The sequence below is a fragment of the Carlito syrichta genome, unplaced genomic scaffold (genome assembly GCF_000164805.1).
Source record: "Carlito syrichta isolate Samal-C Ts95f unplaced genomic scaffold, Tarsius_syrichta-2.0.1 Scaffold232015, whole genome shotgun sequence".
Lineage (NCBI taxonomy): Eukaryota > Metazoa > Chordata > Mammalia > Primates > Tarsiidae > Carlito > Carlito syrichta.
In genome coordinates, this window is record NW_007176111.1 from 157399 (window position 1) to 170918 (window position 13520).

Here is a 13520-nt window from a genome sequence, read left to right on the forward strand (position 1 = left end):
CTGGGCAACAGAGTGAGACTCCAACTCAAAATAAATAAATAAATAAATAAATAAAAATAATAAATAAATAAATAAACAAAACAAAAAAACATGTCTTAAGATTCTGCCAGCCACATGAGCTATTTGGAAAATTGCCTCTGTAGCCAGGAGCCAGGCTTCTTAGACAATCTTCTATATAATATGCCATCATTTATTAAGTATTTTATACAACATTCTGTGCTTGACAAATAACTTCTAGATTCAGATCTGGAGCACTACACTATGGCCTCACAATTCACTGCAATCTAAGGATCTTCTTCCCACTATACCTTCCCACTATTTCCTATTTTTTAAAGCTTATTAGTATCTTCAGGCATCAAAACATTAGTTTTTAATGGTTGCAGATGGATTAGAGAAGATGGCTTATGAGTAATTACTAGTGTGTGTATGTACACATATATGTATCGGGGTGCCAAAAATATGTATACACATCTTAAGAGATGTTATCTATGTACAGCTTTACAAAGTTGAATTACAGTAGCAATGTGCAGTATGACGTTCGTTCAAAAGATGGCATTAATCTTTTGTTATTGGTATATATTGAGTATTACAAGTTTAATAGTTTTTTCCTTTCTTACAATGTGTATTCATTTTTGGCACCCACTGCATATATATATATATTATATATATATATATATATATGTATATATGATTTCAATATATGTTCTCTCTGAATTAAGCATACCCACACAGAATTAGAAATCTCCTCTCCTGTAACAGGAACAGAACGTATCCCTAGAGGCTTGCCAATGAATGTTCCCATCCTGCTGTAGAGTCTCCTGAAAAGAAAACTGGTCTGTACACTTAGAGCATTACCCTTCTGGTTAGTTTATATTCTCCTCTAAGACTATCACTTCCTAGGGGAACTGGAAAGCCCAAGAGACCAAAGCTGGAGGTGTCTAATAATCTTTTGTTCTAGTATCATTAATCTGACGTATACTACCATGAAAGCATGACAAGGACCCTTTCCCACACCTTCAGGCACTTGCTTTGGTATTCTTTCCTCAACTGGTGTAGCATCTTATTGTAAAATATGTAAATTAAAATAAGTAAAAAAAAGTTGTAAAATAAATGTAAAATGTAAGGGATTTCCTGCTCCTATATTTTTTTAAAACTGTTAATCATCTGAAGAAATATTTGTAAAGCAAAATTGCTGAGACATAGTTCTTTTTGACTGCAAAATTTATAAATCATCCTAGCTTCTTCTCACCCTCCACATTGAGTTCCCAGGTCTCATCTTTGTTACTACAATTTTGCTTGCTTTTCTGCTTTAAATCCTTCAGTGGTTACCTGTTCCTTTCAGGATAAAATCTGAAATCTTTAGCATGGTATATAATGGTATTTGTAATGTAGCCTATATTTCCATCTTTAGTCTCATTTTTAGACACTCCTCCATGAACTCTCCAAGTTACCTCTCTTCCTCTCTAATCTTTTTCAGTCTCTTCTAATCTCCGTGTGCTCAGACTTTGCACATGTTGTTCTTCTGCTTCTAAGATATTTTTCTTTTTTCTTTTTTTTCCTCCTGGCTAACTTCTTCTTCAAGCATTACCTTTTCCTAAAGCACTCAATGACTTCCCCGTGCTGGTGTACATATTCCTACTCTAGCCTTCCACATATATCTGGGCATACCTAAGTCCATCATAGCACTTATCACTGCCTCCTGTTTCAGCTGTGGGTTATGTTCCTGTCTCTCCTACTAGACTGTAGGGCAAGGCCTAAGTCTTTGAAATAACTGTCAATGAGTTGTCCCTAAGACAGGATAAATTTAGAACAAATTCCCTCTCCAGGGAAAAGAGTGCGCATTTAGTGATTTTGTTTTTTTTGTGTGTTCTGGGAAGCACCTGTGCATGGGAGACTGGGTACAAAGAAGTGAGAAATTCCAACACATTAAGACTAAAAATACTGTTAAAATGTTAAAATATAATGTTGTCTTACTGTAATGATAAAGGGATTTTCCCAAAATGTTAAAGAATGAATTTGATAAAATGAAGCAGAAGAGGATGTCGAAGAGAGAGAACTTTGTTAAACTAAAAAGAATGGAAACTAGATTTGACTAAAATTATTCTCTAAAAGTGAATCAACATCTTCAAATAATGTTATCACACAGGTTTTGGGATCAGAGAGTTAAACGTTAAAATTATGACCTGGCAAAGAGTTACTTAACCTTTTGAGCCACAAAGAAAATGATACATACCTGCAAGGAAATCTCCTAACACTATCATTATGCTAATTTGTGACTGTTACAGTTAATGGTAGCATGTTTGGATATGCTTTAATTTAAGACCATAACCATTGTCAGGAGCACAAGTCACACTTCTGTAAATATAGGAAGGAATTTTCTAAAAAATGAAATTATGCCTACTGTTTGTTGCTATGATAGCAGAAAATGAGAACTTTCAGAATAAATCATAGGTCAGTTAGGGAAAGAATGATTTTTCCATCTCTATATATCTAAGTAGGTATTCAAAATCACATCCAACATGTTGCCATACAAAGAAACAATACAGGAAAGATCTTTTTTGCTTCCTGGGACATTCTCTACAAATGGTAAAAAGGTATGTAAATCAGATTATATAAACTCATGGTAGTTTCTTTATAACTTTATGTAAGTATTCTCTGAATATCCTAGCCTTACCCAAGTTATGCTTCTGGAAAAAGACAGAAAGGTTTATGCCTAAGCTAGAATGCTTAATTAGTACTTTCCTGAGTTCAAAAATGTGGTAGCAGTTACTACAAGTCTACACTAAGGTAAATCTCTGTATTTATTACTCAGTTGCCCTTCTCACCAGGATATTCTTCTAAAGAAGTGAAGTTACTGAATAAGTTACTGAGTCTAGATTAGAAAATGGCCTGGAGGTTGCTTTTTAAATCGTTCTTTTATTTAAATAAATTATTGTTAACTTCATATGTGCACTCACTTATTAGAAAACACTGAAGACTTAGTGATGAGCAACATAGACTCTATCCCTGGCCCCTACTAAGCTTACGGGAGTCTGGTTTTTATTTTTAATAAGGAAGATGATCTTTCTAGACATTCTTTCATAAGGTTAAGAAAATAAATGTTTAAAGATTCTCTGCCTTGGGTTTCCTATCTGTCCTTTTGAGTGTCAGGATTCTTTAAGCCAGTTCTATATTATATCGAATTTAGACATTTCTTTTCTTCTACTCCTTTGGATTTTCAGAAAATTGACAGACTATTATTATGTACTTATAAACTGGAATGTCTGATTATTAAATTTTTAACTAGTTAAAAATCCACTTATCTGCACCAAAAACACTGTGTAGTCTTCCATTTTCCTGTATGAACTCAGGGTCTCAATTAAAAAAAAAACAACATGCATTTTATAAATAAAGTTGGGCTAAATAGTTTTAAAGGGGTTAAAACATAATTTATATGATTATTTATACAATTCACATTTGTCAAAATTATCAAGTTTTATATATAATGTATAAAAAGAAAAAATCTCCTGTAATCCTACCACAGACTTGAAGAAAATGTAACAAAATTTTTTCCTATGCATCACTTTCATTAAAAGTAATTTTTAAACTACAAAAGTGTTAATTCTGTTGATATCCTTAATAACGTATAATCAAATAATGATCCTGACTAAATAAAACCCCTAATTAATAAAACATTTAAATCTTTCATTTCTGGGAGAAAAAGAATAGAACACGCTTATCTTGTGGGTGCCCTCTTGGAAGTATTTTCTAACCCCTGGCTGGTTCAGATGCCCCTCCTATAAGCTTCCACTGACCCCCTCCTATTCTCTCTCAGTCACAGTACTTTCCTCACTTCATTGAATTCCTTTATCTTCTGAGTTTGCTAGGAGACTCTAAGCTTAGTGGGGGGCCAGGGATATTCTAATCTAGACTCAGTAATTTATTCAATTATATCTTCTATATAATCTACAACTATATAATACAATACGATCAGTATTAATACTTAACAATGATTTAGGATACTGGAAGACTTTGAATTATTTTCAGTATATTCTGTTTACTACCATGGCTGAATTTAAGTTATTTTGTAAACATTTGGGTAAAATGAATTGAAAAAAGGCTTTCTGGCTTTCAGCTAATGAGAAAGATATTTTAGAAGAAAATCCTAAATTTAGGTAAAAGCTAACAGTACACACTTTTTATGCCTATAGTTATTAGCTCTAATAATATTGTCTTCAGCAGAAACACCTTAAACCAACTGATGAAGATTTCTACTCTAAAAGGCGGGAAAGTGGAATTAAATGATAGTAATCGCCCAACCTCTTTTAAGGTAATAAAATTTAAGGTATTTTTCAAGTATAAATGAAGAAAGAGCTCTTTTCAAACTCTAATACTTAGTGTTTTTAAAAATATTAAATCTGGTATTATTTGTTTTCCCTTTAAAATTCTTCCACTGAATCAATCCTCAAAGAAAAGGATTACAAAAGGAAAAATTACATTTTGCAATTAAAAGCAAAAGAGATTTTGCTGGCCCCAGTGTCATGCAGTATAAATCATGCAAAACTAAAACCAAATGGCGCTTTTTGGTAGAACCAGTCTTGGGTTCAGAGATGAATTTACAAGCAGAGTTCTTGGGTTACAGTAATTTAGTTTCAGCACTTTAGAAGTAAGATACTAGTTTTTAAGCATACAATTTTGAATGGCCTTGGAGTATATTAATATTGCAATGTCTTTGCAATTAGAAATGACTACGTGCCAAAATGAAGGCAATTAAATTGCTATTTTACTAAAATAAACTAATAAACACTTACTGGATTTTTACATGCAAGGGGAAGTCTTAAGTGTGATGGAGGGGGTGGGGAATTTAGCACACAGGGTACACGAGCATTCTGTTACAGTTTTGTAACATAATCACTTGAGAAAGGTTGATGTGGGCCTAGACACCTGTTTACACTTTCCAGTTGATTCTAAGATACAAAATTCTGTAGAAATCAGAAAGACCTTCATTTGAGTCAGTAACTAGCTACCAGACTTTTATGAACCTCAAGGTTCTCACTCTTGTAAGGTTTAATAACATTAATGTAATGTACACAACACCATCCTGGCAGACCCTGAGCACAAAATTACATTATTAAAGATACACTCTCAGACAGAAAAAGACCAACAAATAACAAGCAAGATTAGAGATACAGGCAGACAATATATACAACAGAAAATTAAGGGCTACTTTTTAACACTGAGGTGGTCAGAAAAAGTCTCAAAACAGATATAACTGGCATTAGGTTTTGAAGAATTGGAGAGATTCAGAAAGTTCTCACCTGCATGTGTGCGTGCATGCTCCTGTGTGATTTTCATAAGAAGGAGCAAAGTGATCAAAAGCATGAAGGGGTCTCTGCAAGAAATATTCCAAGGCATCTACTAAGCCTGGAATATCTAGCATGGAAACAGATGTCTAGAAGTAAAGCTAGGAAGAAAGAGTGAAGATAGGTGACGAAGTGATTAGAAAACTAGCTAAGGGTTCTATGATACATGAAAAGGGAGAAGGCAAGGTTTTTGGTTTGTTTTAGCATAGTAATGAAAAAAAAAAGTATTTTAGGAAGGCCAGTCTCTGTATCTGCAGAAAGAAGTATGGGAAAATGACAGACTTTTCTGTAGAGTTAAGCCCTAATCAATGTGGGACTAATATTTTAATAGTCTTAAGGTCACAAAACTACTCAGCTAGTGCAATATATGCCTAAACAGATTTTTTGTGACAAGTTTTAATCAAATTTAATTAAAAGACATAGCTCTCTACTGTGGCTATTTGCAGAAATCTCCCCAATTTATATAGCTAGTTTAGTAGATTTGATCAAATCACAATACTTTAGCTTTGGTTACCTCACCGAAGATGAGGAAGTTGCTTCATCATATATACATAGTTTTCAACTTACCATCAAGGTGAATATTTCATACCCAGAATTAAGGTTCTGCTACTCACCAATAAAAACTGGTATGTCCCAAAATGTAGTTAAAATACTGTGCACATGTAATGATAACAAAAGTGGCATGACCATTGTAAAATATATTTGAATGTATCAGATACTTAAAAATATCCAATATACTTAATCTTTGGAATATATGTATATAACTTAATCATATATAGGGACCTCCTTCCCCCCCAAAAAGCCCCCGTAATCTATTTATAAAAAATTGTGTTGGCCGGGCTCGGTGGCTCAGCCTGTAATCCCAGCACTTTGGGAGGCCGAGGTCAGTGGATTGCCTGAGCCTGCAGGTTCGAGATCAGCCTGAGCAATTTGGCGAGACCGTGTCTCTACAATAAAAAAATAAAAAATAAAAATTAGCCGGGCGTGGTAGCTCTCGCCTGTAGTTCCAGCTACTTGGAAGGCTGAGGCAGAAGAGTTGCCAGAACCCAGCAGGTTGAGGCTGTGGTGGCCGAGAGGCGTTGCCACTACCCTCCAGCCTGGGTGACAGAGTGAAACTCCAACTCAAAAAAAATAAAAATAAATAAAAATAAAAAATTATGTATTATTACATGTTTAAACTTCACTCACCTGCAAAGTACTCTCTGTATGAGGCACTACACTTATTGAGATGCTTTTTCCACTGCTCAAAACAGTTTTGAACCTCGTCAATTTTGATGCCTTTTAGTGCTTCTGCCATTTTTTTCCCACCTCTTCCACATCAGTAAAACATTTCCCTTTGAGGACTTTTTTATCCACAAAAACAAACAAACAAAAAGTCACTTGGGGTGAGATTGGGTAAACAGAGAGTGGGGTTTGGAGGCTATACCATTTTTGGTCAAAAACTGCTGAATACTCAGTGTGGTGTGGGCAGGTGTGCTCATAAATCAACCATCATGAAATGGGCAAACGTGTTGAAAGGAATCTCAAAAAAAAAAAAAAATTCACTGAAGCTGAAAACGGCCTCTCACAACTATGCTAGTTGGTGGTTCACAGATGCCAATAGGTTCCTAGAACACTTACCTGGGGGGAAGCCTGTACTACAAGGGGCCTACCCCCCAAAAAAATAAATGCATGACCATATATATAAACTGGGGGTACCAAAAATAGTGTATACATAAAAAATAACACATTTTAAGAGATGTTATCTATGTACTACTTTCGAAGTTGAATTGAATTACAGTAGCAATGTGTAGCATGATGTTTGCTCAAAATATGGCATTAATCAAATGAATGCTAGTGTCACCATGCAACAGGCAAGGCAAATCAAAGAAATGGTGAAAGCATGGTTGTTGTTTGAGGAGCACAAGACCACTCTGAAGTGGTATTTGACTTATCATCCCCTGACTTCTACCTATACAGGACCTTAAAGGATGTGGTGTGCTGTAGCAAACTGGTTACACTGGCAGTGCTTCAGGAAGAAATTGAAATGGCATATGCAGCAATACAAGTAGACACTGGTCAACGTTGCTCAAGCAGTAGTTTGTGGAAGTGTCTGGAAGCAAAAGTGTCTGGATGCTGATAGTAACCACTTTGAGCACCTCTTGTAATTGCAGAAATCTAAAGTGACTTTTATTCATTTTGTATCAGTATATACTGAGTATTACAATTTTAATATCTTTCTTCCTTTCTTAAAATGTGGTTTGGCTTTTTTTGGCTCTCCTTCCTTCCCTCCCTCCCTCCTTTCCTCCCTCCTTCCCTCCCTCCCTCTATCTCTATCTACTTACATAGCATGGCCATGGCCTTCTTTGGGCCAGACTCACTGGCTAGAACCCAAATGATAAACATCTCAGGAAGGACAAAAATGAAGAATGAAGAAACATTCAAAAAGTATAGGTAAAATGCGGCTGAGGTAAGGCAAATGAATACCTTTTGGGTAGAAAAATAAAGGGTGGGAGTTTCCTGTATAGAAGCCTTATTTTATTTATTAAAAACATTATTTTTAATAGGAAGTACATTTTCAAGATTCGAGATAAAAAAATATATCAAAAGGTATAGAGGGGAAACTTCTACTATTTCCCTGTTCCCTATTTCATGCACCACCACCCCATAAGTAATCATTGTAATTACTTACTTTTTCCATTATGATAAAATATATATAAAATTTATCACCGTAACCATTTTTAAGTATATATTTCACTGGTATTAAACACATTCATAACTTTGAACCATAACTACCACTGATTTTCATTCTTTTCATCTTGTAAAATTGAAACTCTATACCATTAAACAGTAACTCCCCACTTTCCATATTCCCCTAGGACCTGGCAGCCATCATTCTACTTTTTGTCTCTATGACTTTAACAGCTCTAAGTATCTCATATATGTGCAATCATACAGTATGTCTTTTTTGTAACTATGTATTTTACTTAACATAATGTCCACAATGTTCATCCCTGTTATTCTTTTGTGTTTAGCTGCTTTTTTGTAGTGAAATGTTTAAATTCCTTTCTCATTTCCTTCTGCGATTATTCTATAGCTATTTTCTTTGTGGTTATCATGGGGATTATATTTAACACCGAATGTTATAAAACTCTAATATGGATTTATACTAGCTTAACTTCAATAATAAACACTGCACCTTTACAGCTCTGCCCTCATCCATTTTAGTTGTCACAAAATTACATGTGTATACACTGTGTGCCCCAATAATTCTTTTAAATTCATTAGTCTCTTAAATCATGTAGGGAAAAAAGGTAGAGTTATAAACCACTGTTACAATAACACCGGCCTTTATAATTGCTCATATATTTACCTTTAATAAGATTTTTATTCCTTTATATGACATTGAGTGACTGTTTACTATCCTTTCATTTTAATCTGCAGCACTCCCTTGTACATTTCTTGCAGGAAAGTCTAGTGGTATTGAACTCCCTTAGCTTTTGTTTTCTGTGAATGTCTTAATTTCTCCCTCACTTTTGAAGGACAGTTTTGCTGAAGATAAGATTCTTGGTTGACAGTATTATTTTTCAACACTTTGACTATCTTAGATCAGTCACTGTCTTTGACCTCAAAAGTTTATGCTGAGAAATCTGCCGCTTATCTAAGTGAGAATCCCTTGTATGTGACAAGTTACTTCTCTCTTGCTACTTTCAAGATACCATCTTTATTTTTCAAAAGCTTAACCACAACATGTCTTGATGCAGTTTCCTTGAATTCATTTTACTTGGAGTTTGTTGAGCTTCTTAGATGCTTATATTCATGTCTTTCATTAAATTTGGGAAGTTTTCAGTCATTATTTCTCTAAATATTTTCTCTGTCTCTTTCTTTCTGTCTTATTCTGGTACTCCCACAATGAGTACATTGGTCTGTTTGAGGGCTTAGGGTTAGGTTTAGGTTTAGGCTTAGGCTCTGCTGTTCACTTTTCCTTAATTTTTTTTTTTTGTTGTTGTTTCTGTTTCTCAGACTAGGTAATTTATATTTTCCTATCTTCAAGTTTGCTGATTCTTTCTTCTGCCTGCTCAAATCTGCTCCTGAATCCCTCTAGTGAATTTTTCATTTCAGTTACTATACTTTTCAGTTTCAGAATTTTTTTAGGTTTTCTATCTTTATTAAATACTAATTAATATATTTTGTTAATCCACCATTTTTTGAACATTTTCCAATCTTCTTTTGGTTCTCTGAGAATCTTTAAGACAGTTGCTTAAGTCTTTGTCTGGTAGGTCTGCCATTGAGTCTTTTTTCAGGGATAGTTTCTACTGATTTCTTTCTCTTTTTTTTCCTTTTAAATCATCAGACTTTCCTGCTTCTTTGTTTGCCTTGGGTTTTTCTGTCAAAAACTGGACATTTAACTCAAATAATATAAAAACTTTGGAAATCAAACTTTTCCCCTTCCCAGAGTCAGTTGTTTTTTGTTATTGGTCTCTTTTTAGAAAATTGCTATAGGCTATTTCTGTGCCAAGGAACAGGCATAAATTGAAGGTCTTCTCGGGTCTTTTCAGAGACTAGGCTTTTCCCTGGGCATGTATGGTCACTTTCTAATTTTCCCTGTCACTTTCTAATTTTCCCAGCTTTTGGTTGGCCTAATCTCTCATGTCTGACACCCAAAAGGAAAAGAAAAATGAAGTGGGGGAAAAAAGGGTTCTGACTTTTTAAATCCCCTGGAAGTGATTTTAGTCAAAGGGGGAGGGACTTACAACAACAGAGGGTGGCACAATAACTAACAATGGTTGCCTACTTCTTTGTCTGCATCTCTGTGATAGAAGCAGCAGTCAGCAATTAGAGCAGAGGTTCATGATCTGTGCAATCTCCAAGGTGTATTCTTTTAAAAAGAGGTGTATAGCTCATCTTTTTTTTTCTTCTCTTCCTCGTTTCCACTCTATTTGGGATATGGCCATGGTGGTGAGCCAGCATGGATCATTTATATGAGGGCAATGCTCTAGGGATGGCAGACCAAGACAGACATAACTTAGGTCACATACATGACCTGTGGAGCAGAGACTCTATAAAAGCGCTGTCTATCTTTGAACTATAATTTATGAGAGACAGAAAATAAATTAGTATTACTTTTATTGTGATCATGCAACTTCACTCCAGCCTGGGCAACAAAGTGACACCTGACTCAAAAAAAAAAAAAAAAAAAGGCCAGGCACAGTGACTCACGCTGTAATCCCAACACTTTGGGAGGTGGAGGCAAAAGGATTGCCTGAACCCAGGGGTTCAAGACCAGCCTGGGCAACTTAGCAAGACCTCATCTATACAATAAATCAAAAAATTTAGCTGGGTGTGGTGGCTCATGCCCATAGCTCCAGCTACTTGGAAGTTTGAGGCAGAAGGATCATCAGAGCCCAGCAGGTCAAGGCTGCGGTGGCCATGAGCAAGCCTCTGCACTCCAGCCTGGGTGACAGAATGAGACTCTAACACATACACACATACAAAAGAGACTAAGAAGGAGTTCCTAGTGCGGTAGGAGAAAAACCAGGTGAATATGTAAACTAAAGAAGGCCAGTAAAGATAACAGTGTCCAAGAAGGAAGAAATAATACACTGGGTCAAATAATAAACTGAGATCAAGTATGATGAGAACTGAGAAACGATCACTCATTTTTACAACACAGAGGTTATTGGTGACCGTGACAAACAAAAAACAAAAAACAGTCATCCTCTAGCAGCAGTATTATATGATCACAATGGTTACTACTATTATGGATTGTCTTCCCATGGTAAAAGGGTTTTGGAGTCATGCTGAGTGATTTAAAACTGAACCCAAACGTAATCTCTTTGACCTCAGTTTTCAAGTCATTTCATAATGAAATGGGATTTCAAAAAAGGATTTCAAGGAAAACACAAGTAATAGAAAAAATAAGGCATTACTTATATTGTACATAACTATCTACTGAGATATTTATTCAATTAACAAATATTTACTGAATGCCTACATCACTTCAGGCTAATTACCCATTTATTAATTGATCATACTTAAAGGGTACAAATGTTAAGATATTGGAGAAATCTGTAACAGTCCATAAAGAAAGTATGTTTACCAGAATAACCTTAACCTAAGCAAACAATAATGCTAGCTCCAATCAAAGTCTTCAGACAATTTGAATCTAATAAAAATCAGACAGCAATCTAAGGAGAAGCAAATGTATGAGAAATCAAGAGCAGATAGCAAAATCTTTCTTCCACAGAAAACACAGAAGATTTCCAAATTTCTGTCTATTACCTAGACTATGGAACAGGTACATTTACATAAAAATAACTGACCATATGAATGATAATTTAATTTTTACAACCAACTTCTGCCTCATAAAGAACATGTTACCATTTTCTTTTACTTATACATTTATTTTATAATTGTTTAGTATTACATATTCAAAAGGCAGCCTTAAAAATTAAACTAAACAAGCTTCCCTAGATATCCCTAGATATGTTCTAAAGAAGTATTAACTTAAAGATCTCCTCTAGCTTTTTTTTTACATTTTACTTTTTAAAAACATCCAAATTCATTTTCTTGTCTGTAAAACTATCCAGTCTTTCCATTTTTTCCCCATTCTAAGTCAATCTGCTTTCCTAGCCTCCTCATTTCCTATCTCCTATCTATCTTTTGTAGGTAACTTCTTTCCTAAAAGGGAAAACAGAGTCACTTGAAAGGAAGAGAGAATGACACCAAAATAAACATTCATATTTCTACCTATTTTATAAAATGGCATTTTATGATGTCAGTTTGAAAGGCATACATTCTGTTATGTCCATTTTAGTCACTAACTCATGGGACTGCAATACAAGATTTGTAAACATTTCAGCAACTTGGATGGATTTAGAATCGATCATACTCAGTGATCTATCACAGAAACAAAGAACAAAGTACCATATGTTCTCAATCATAAGCAGACCTTGAACAATTATCATAATACTATAAGAAAGGGATTGGCAGTAGTAGGAAACTGTCAGGGGAGGAGGGGTGGGATTGGTAGCTGAGGGAAACTGCTAGGGGAGGGAGAGGCATACCTCATTAACAAGGGTACCTGCATAATCTGCATTTGTATTCCTAAGCCTGAATTGTACCCTACATCTTTACAATAATAAAAATAAATAAATAAATAAATAAATAATATATAAATAGAAAAGCTATTAACATGAGCTATTTCACATATTCATCTTTCTGGATCTTTGCCATAACTCATTAAAAATTTTTTAAATTGAAATTTTGATCACTTATTTTAACAATTCATTAAAGGCTTAAATGTTACGCTTTTTTATAAAGAAAATAATTTTAACAATGATATTTTATTCATTAGAAACATGAAGAAATGATGACAACTGAATTTCTCTATATTTTCATTAACACAACCATTACAATTTTCTCTTAACTAAGTCTTATATAACATACTTTCATTTGAAGAGTAACATTTAATAGCTTTCAGGGATAACCTGGGACTGTTACACAATGCACTCAGAATGAGTCATAGTTATTCACTTAAACTGAAATGGGCTGAATTTATGAATGAATGATCTGTTTTGATTCATTTTCACAAACATGATTCATTAATGTTTCAAAAATTCTAATGGAACTGATGTTTTCATCTTAGAAAGGGAATATAAAGAGCAAAATTTTTAAATACCACAATGCGGTTTCCACCAGTATGAAAAATAATTACCTATGCTTTAAGGCATTTTCTAAGGGAAGTTAAGATTCTCTAAGTAATGTATAAAGAACAACCTTATCCATGGTTTAGTTTGCTAATTATGAAAAAAGTAATTGATGCTTACTCATATGGGAATGAGAAACTACTATGTATTTGAGTTTCTTATAATTTCTGTAGAACTTAAATAACTTTAAGTTCATTCCAATTTGTTGTAATGCAAAGTCAATGGGCAAAAGATAAGCAATGGTCTTGTCAAAAATATTAGAATATTTAGCTCCATATTATTAAAATAAGTATAAGATATAGTATTAGCATAGTTATGAATATGCACATTTTACATATGGTAGAAACTTGTAGAATCGAAACTGCACCACACCATCTTCATTTCAATATGTGCAAAACAATAGCCAGAATTGAAATGATCTACCCAAAGCTATAGAATCATAGCATTTTAGGCTTGTGAAGAACCTTTTAAGACATCATCTCCAACCATC

General features: G+C 34.3%; 1 protein-coding gene across 2 annotated transcripts in view; it reads right to left on the minus strand.

Moving 5' to 3' along the window:
- FNDC3A (fibronectin type III domain containing 3A) overlaps window positions 1-13520 on the minus strand; it is a 153676-nt gene that overhangs the window by 90600 nt on the left and 49556 nt on the right. The window lies entirely within an intron of this gene.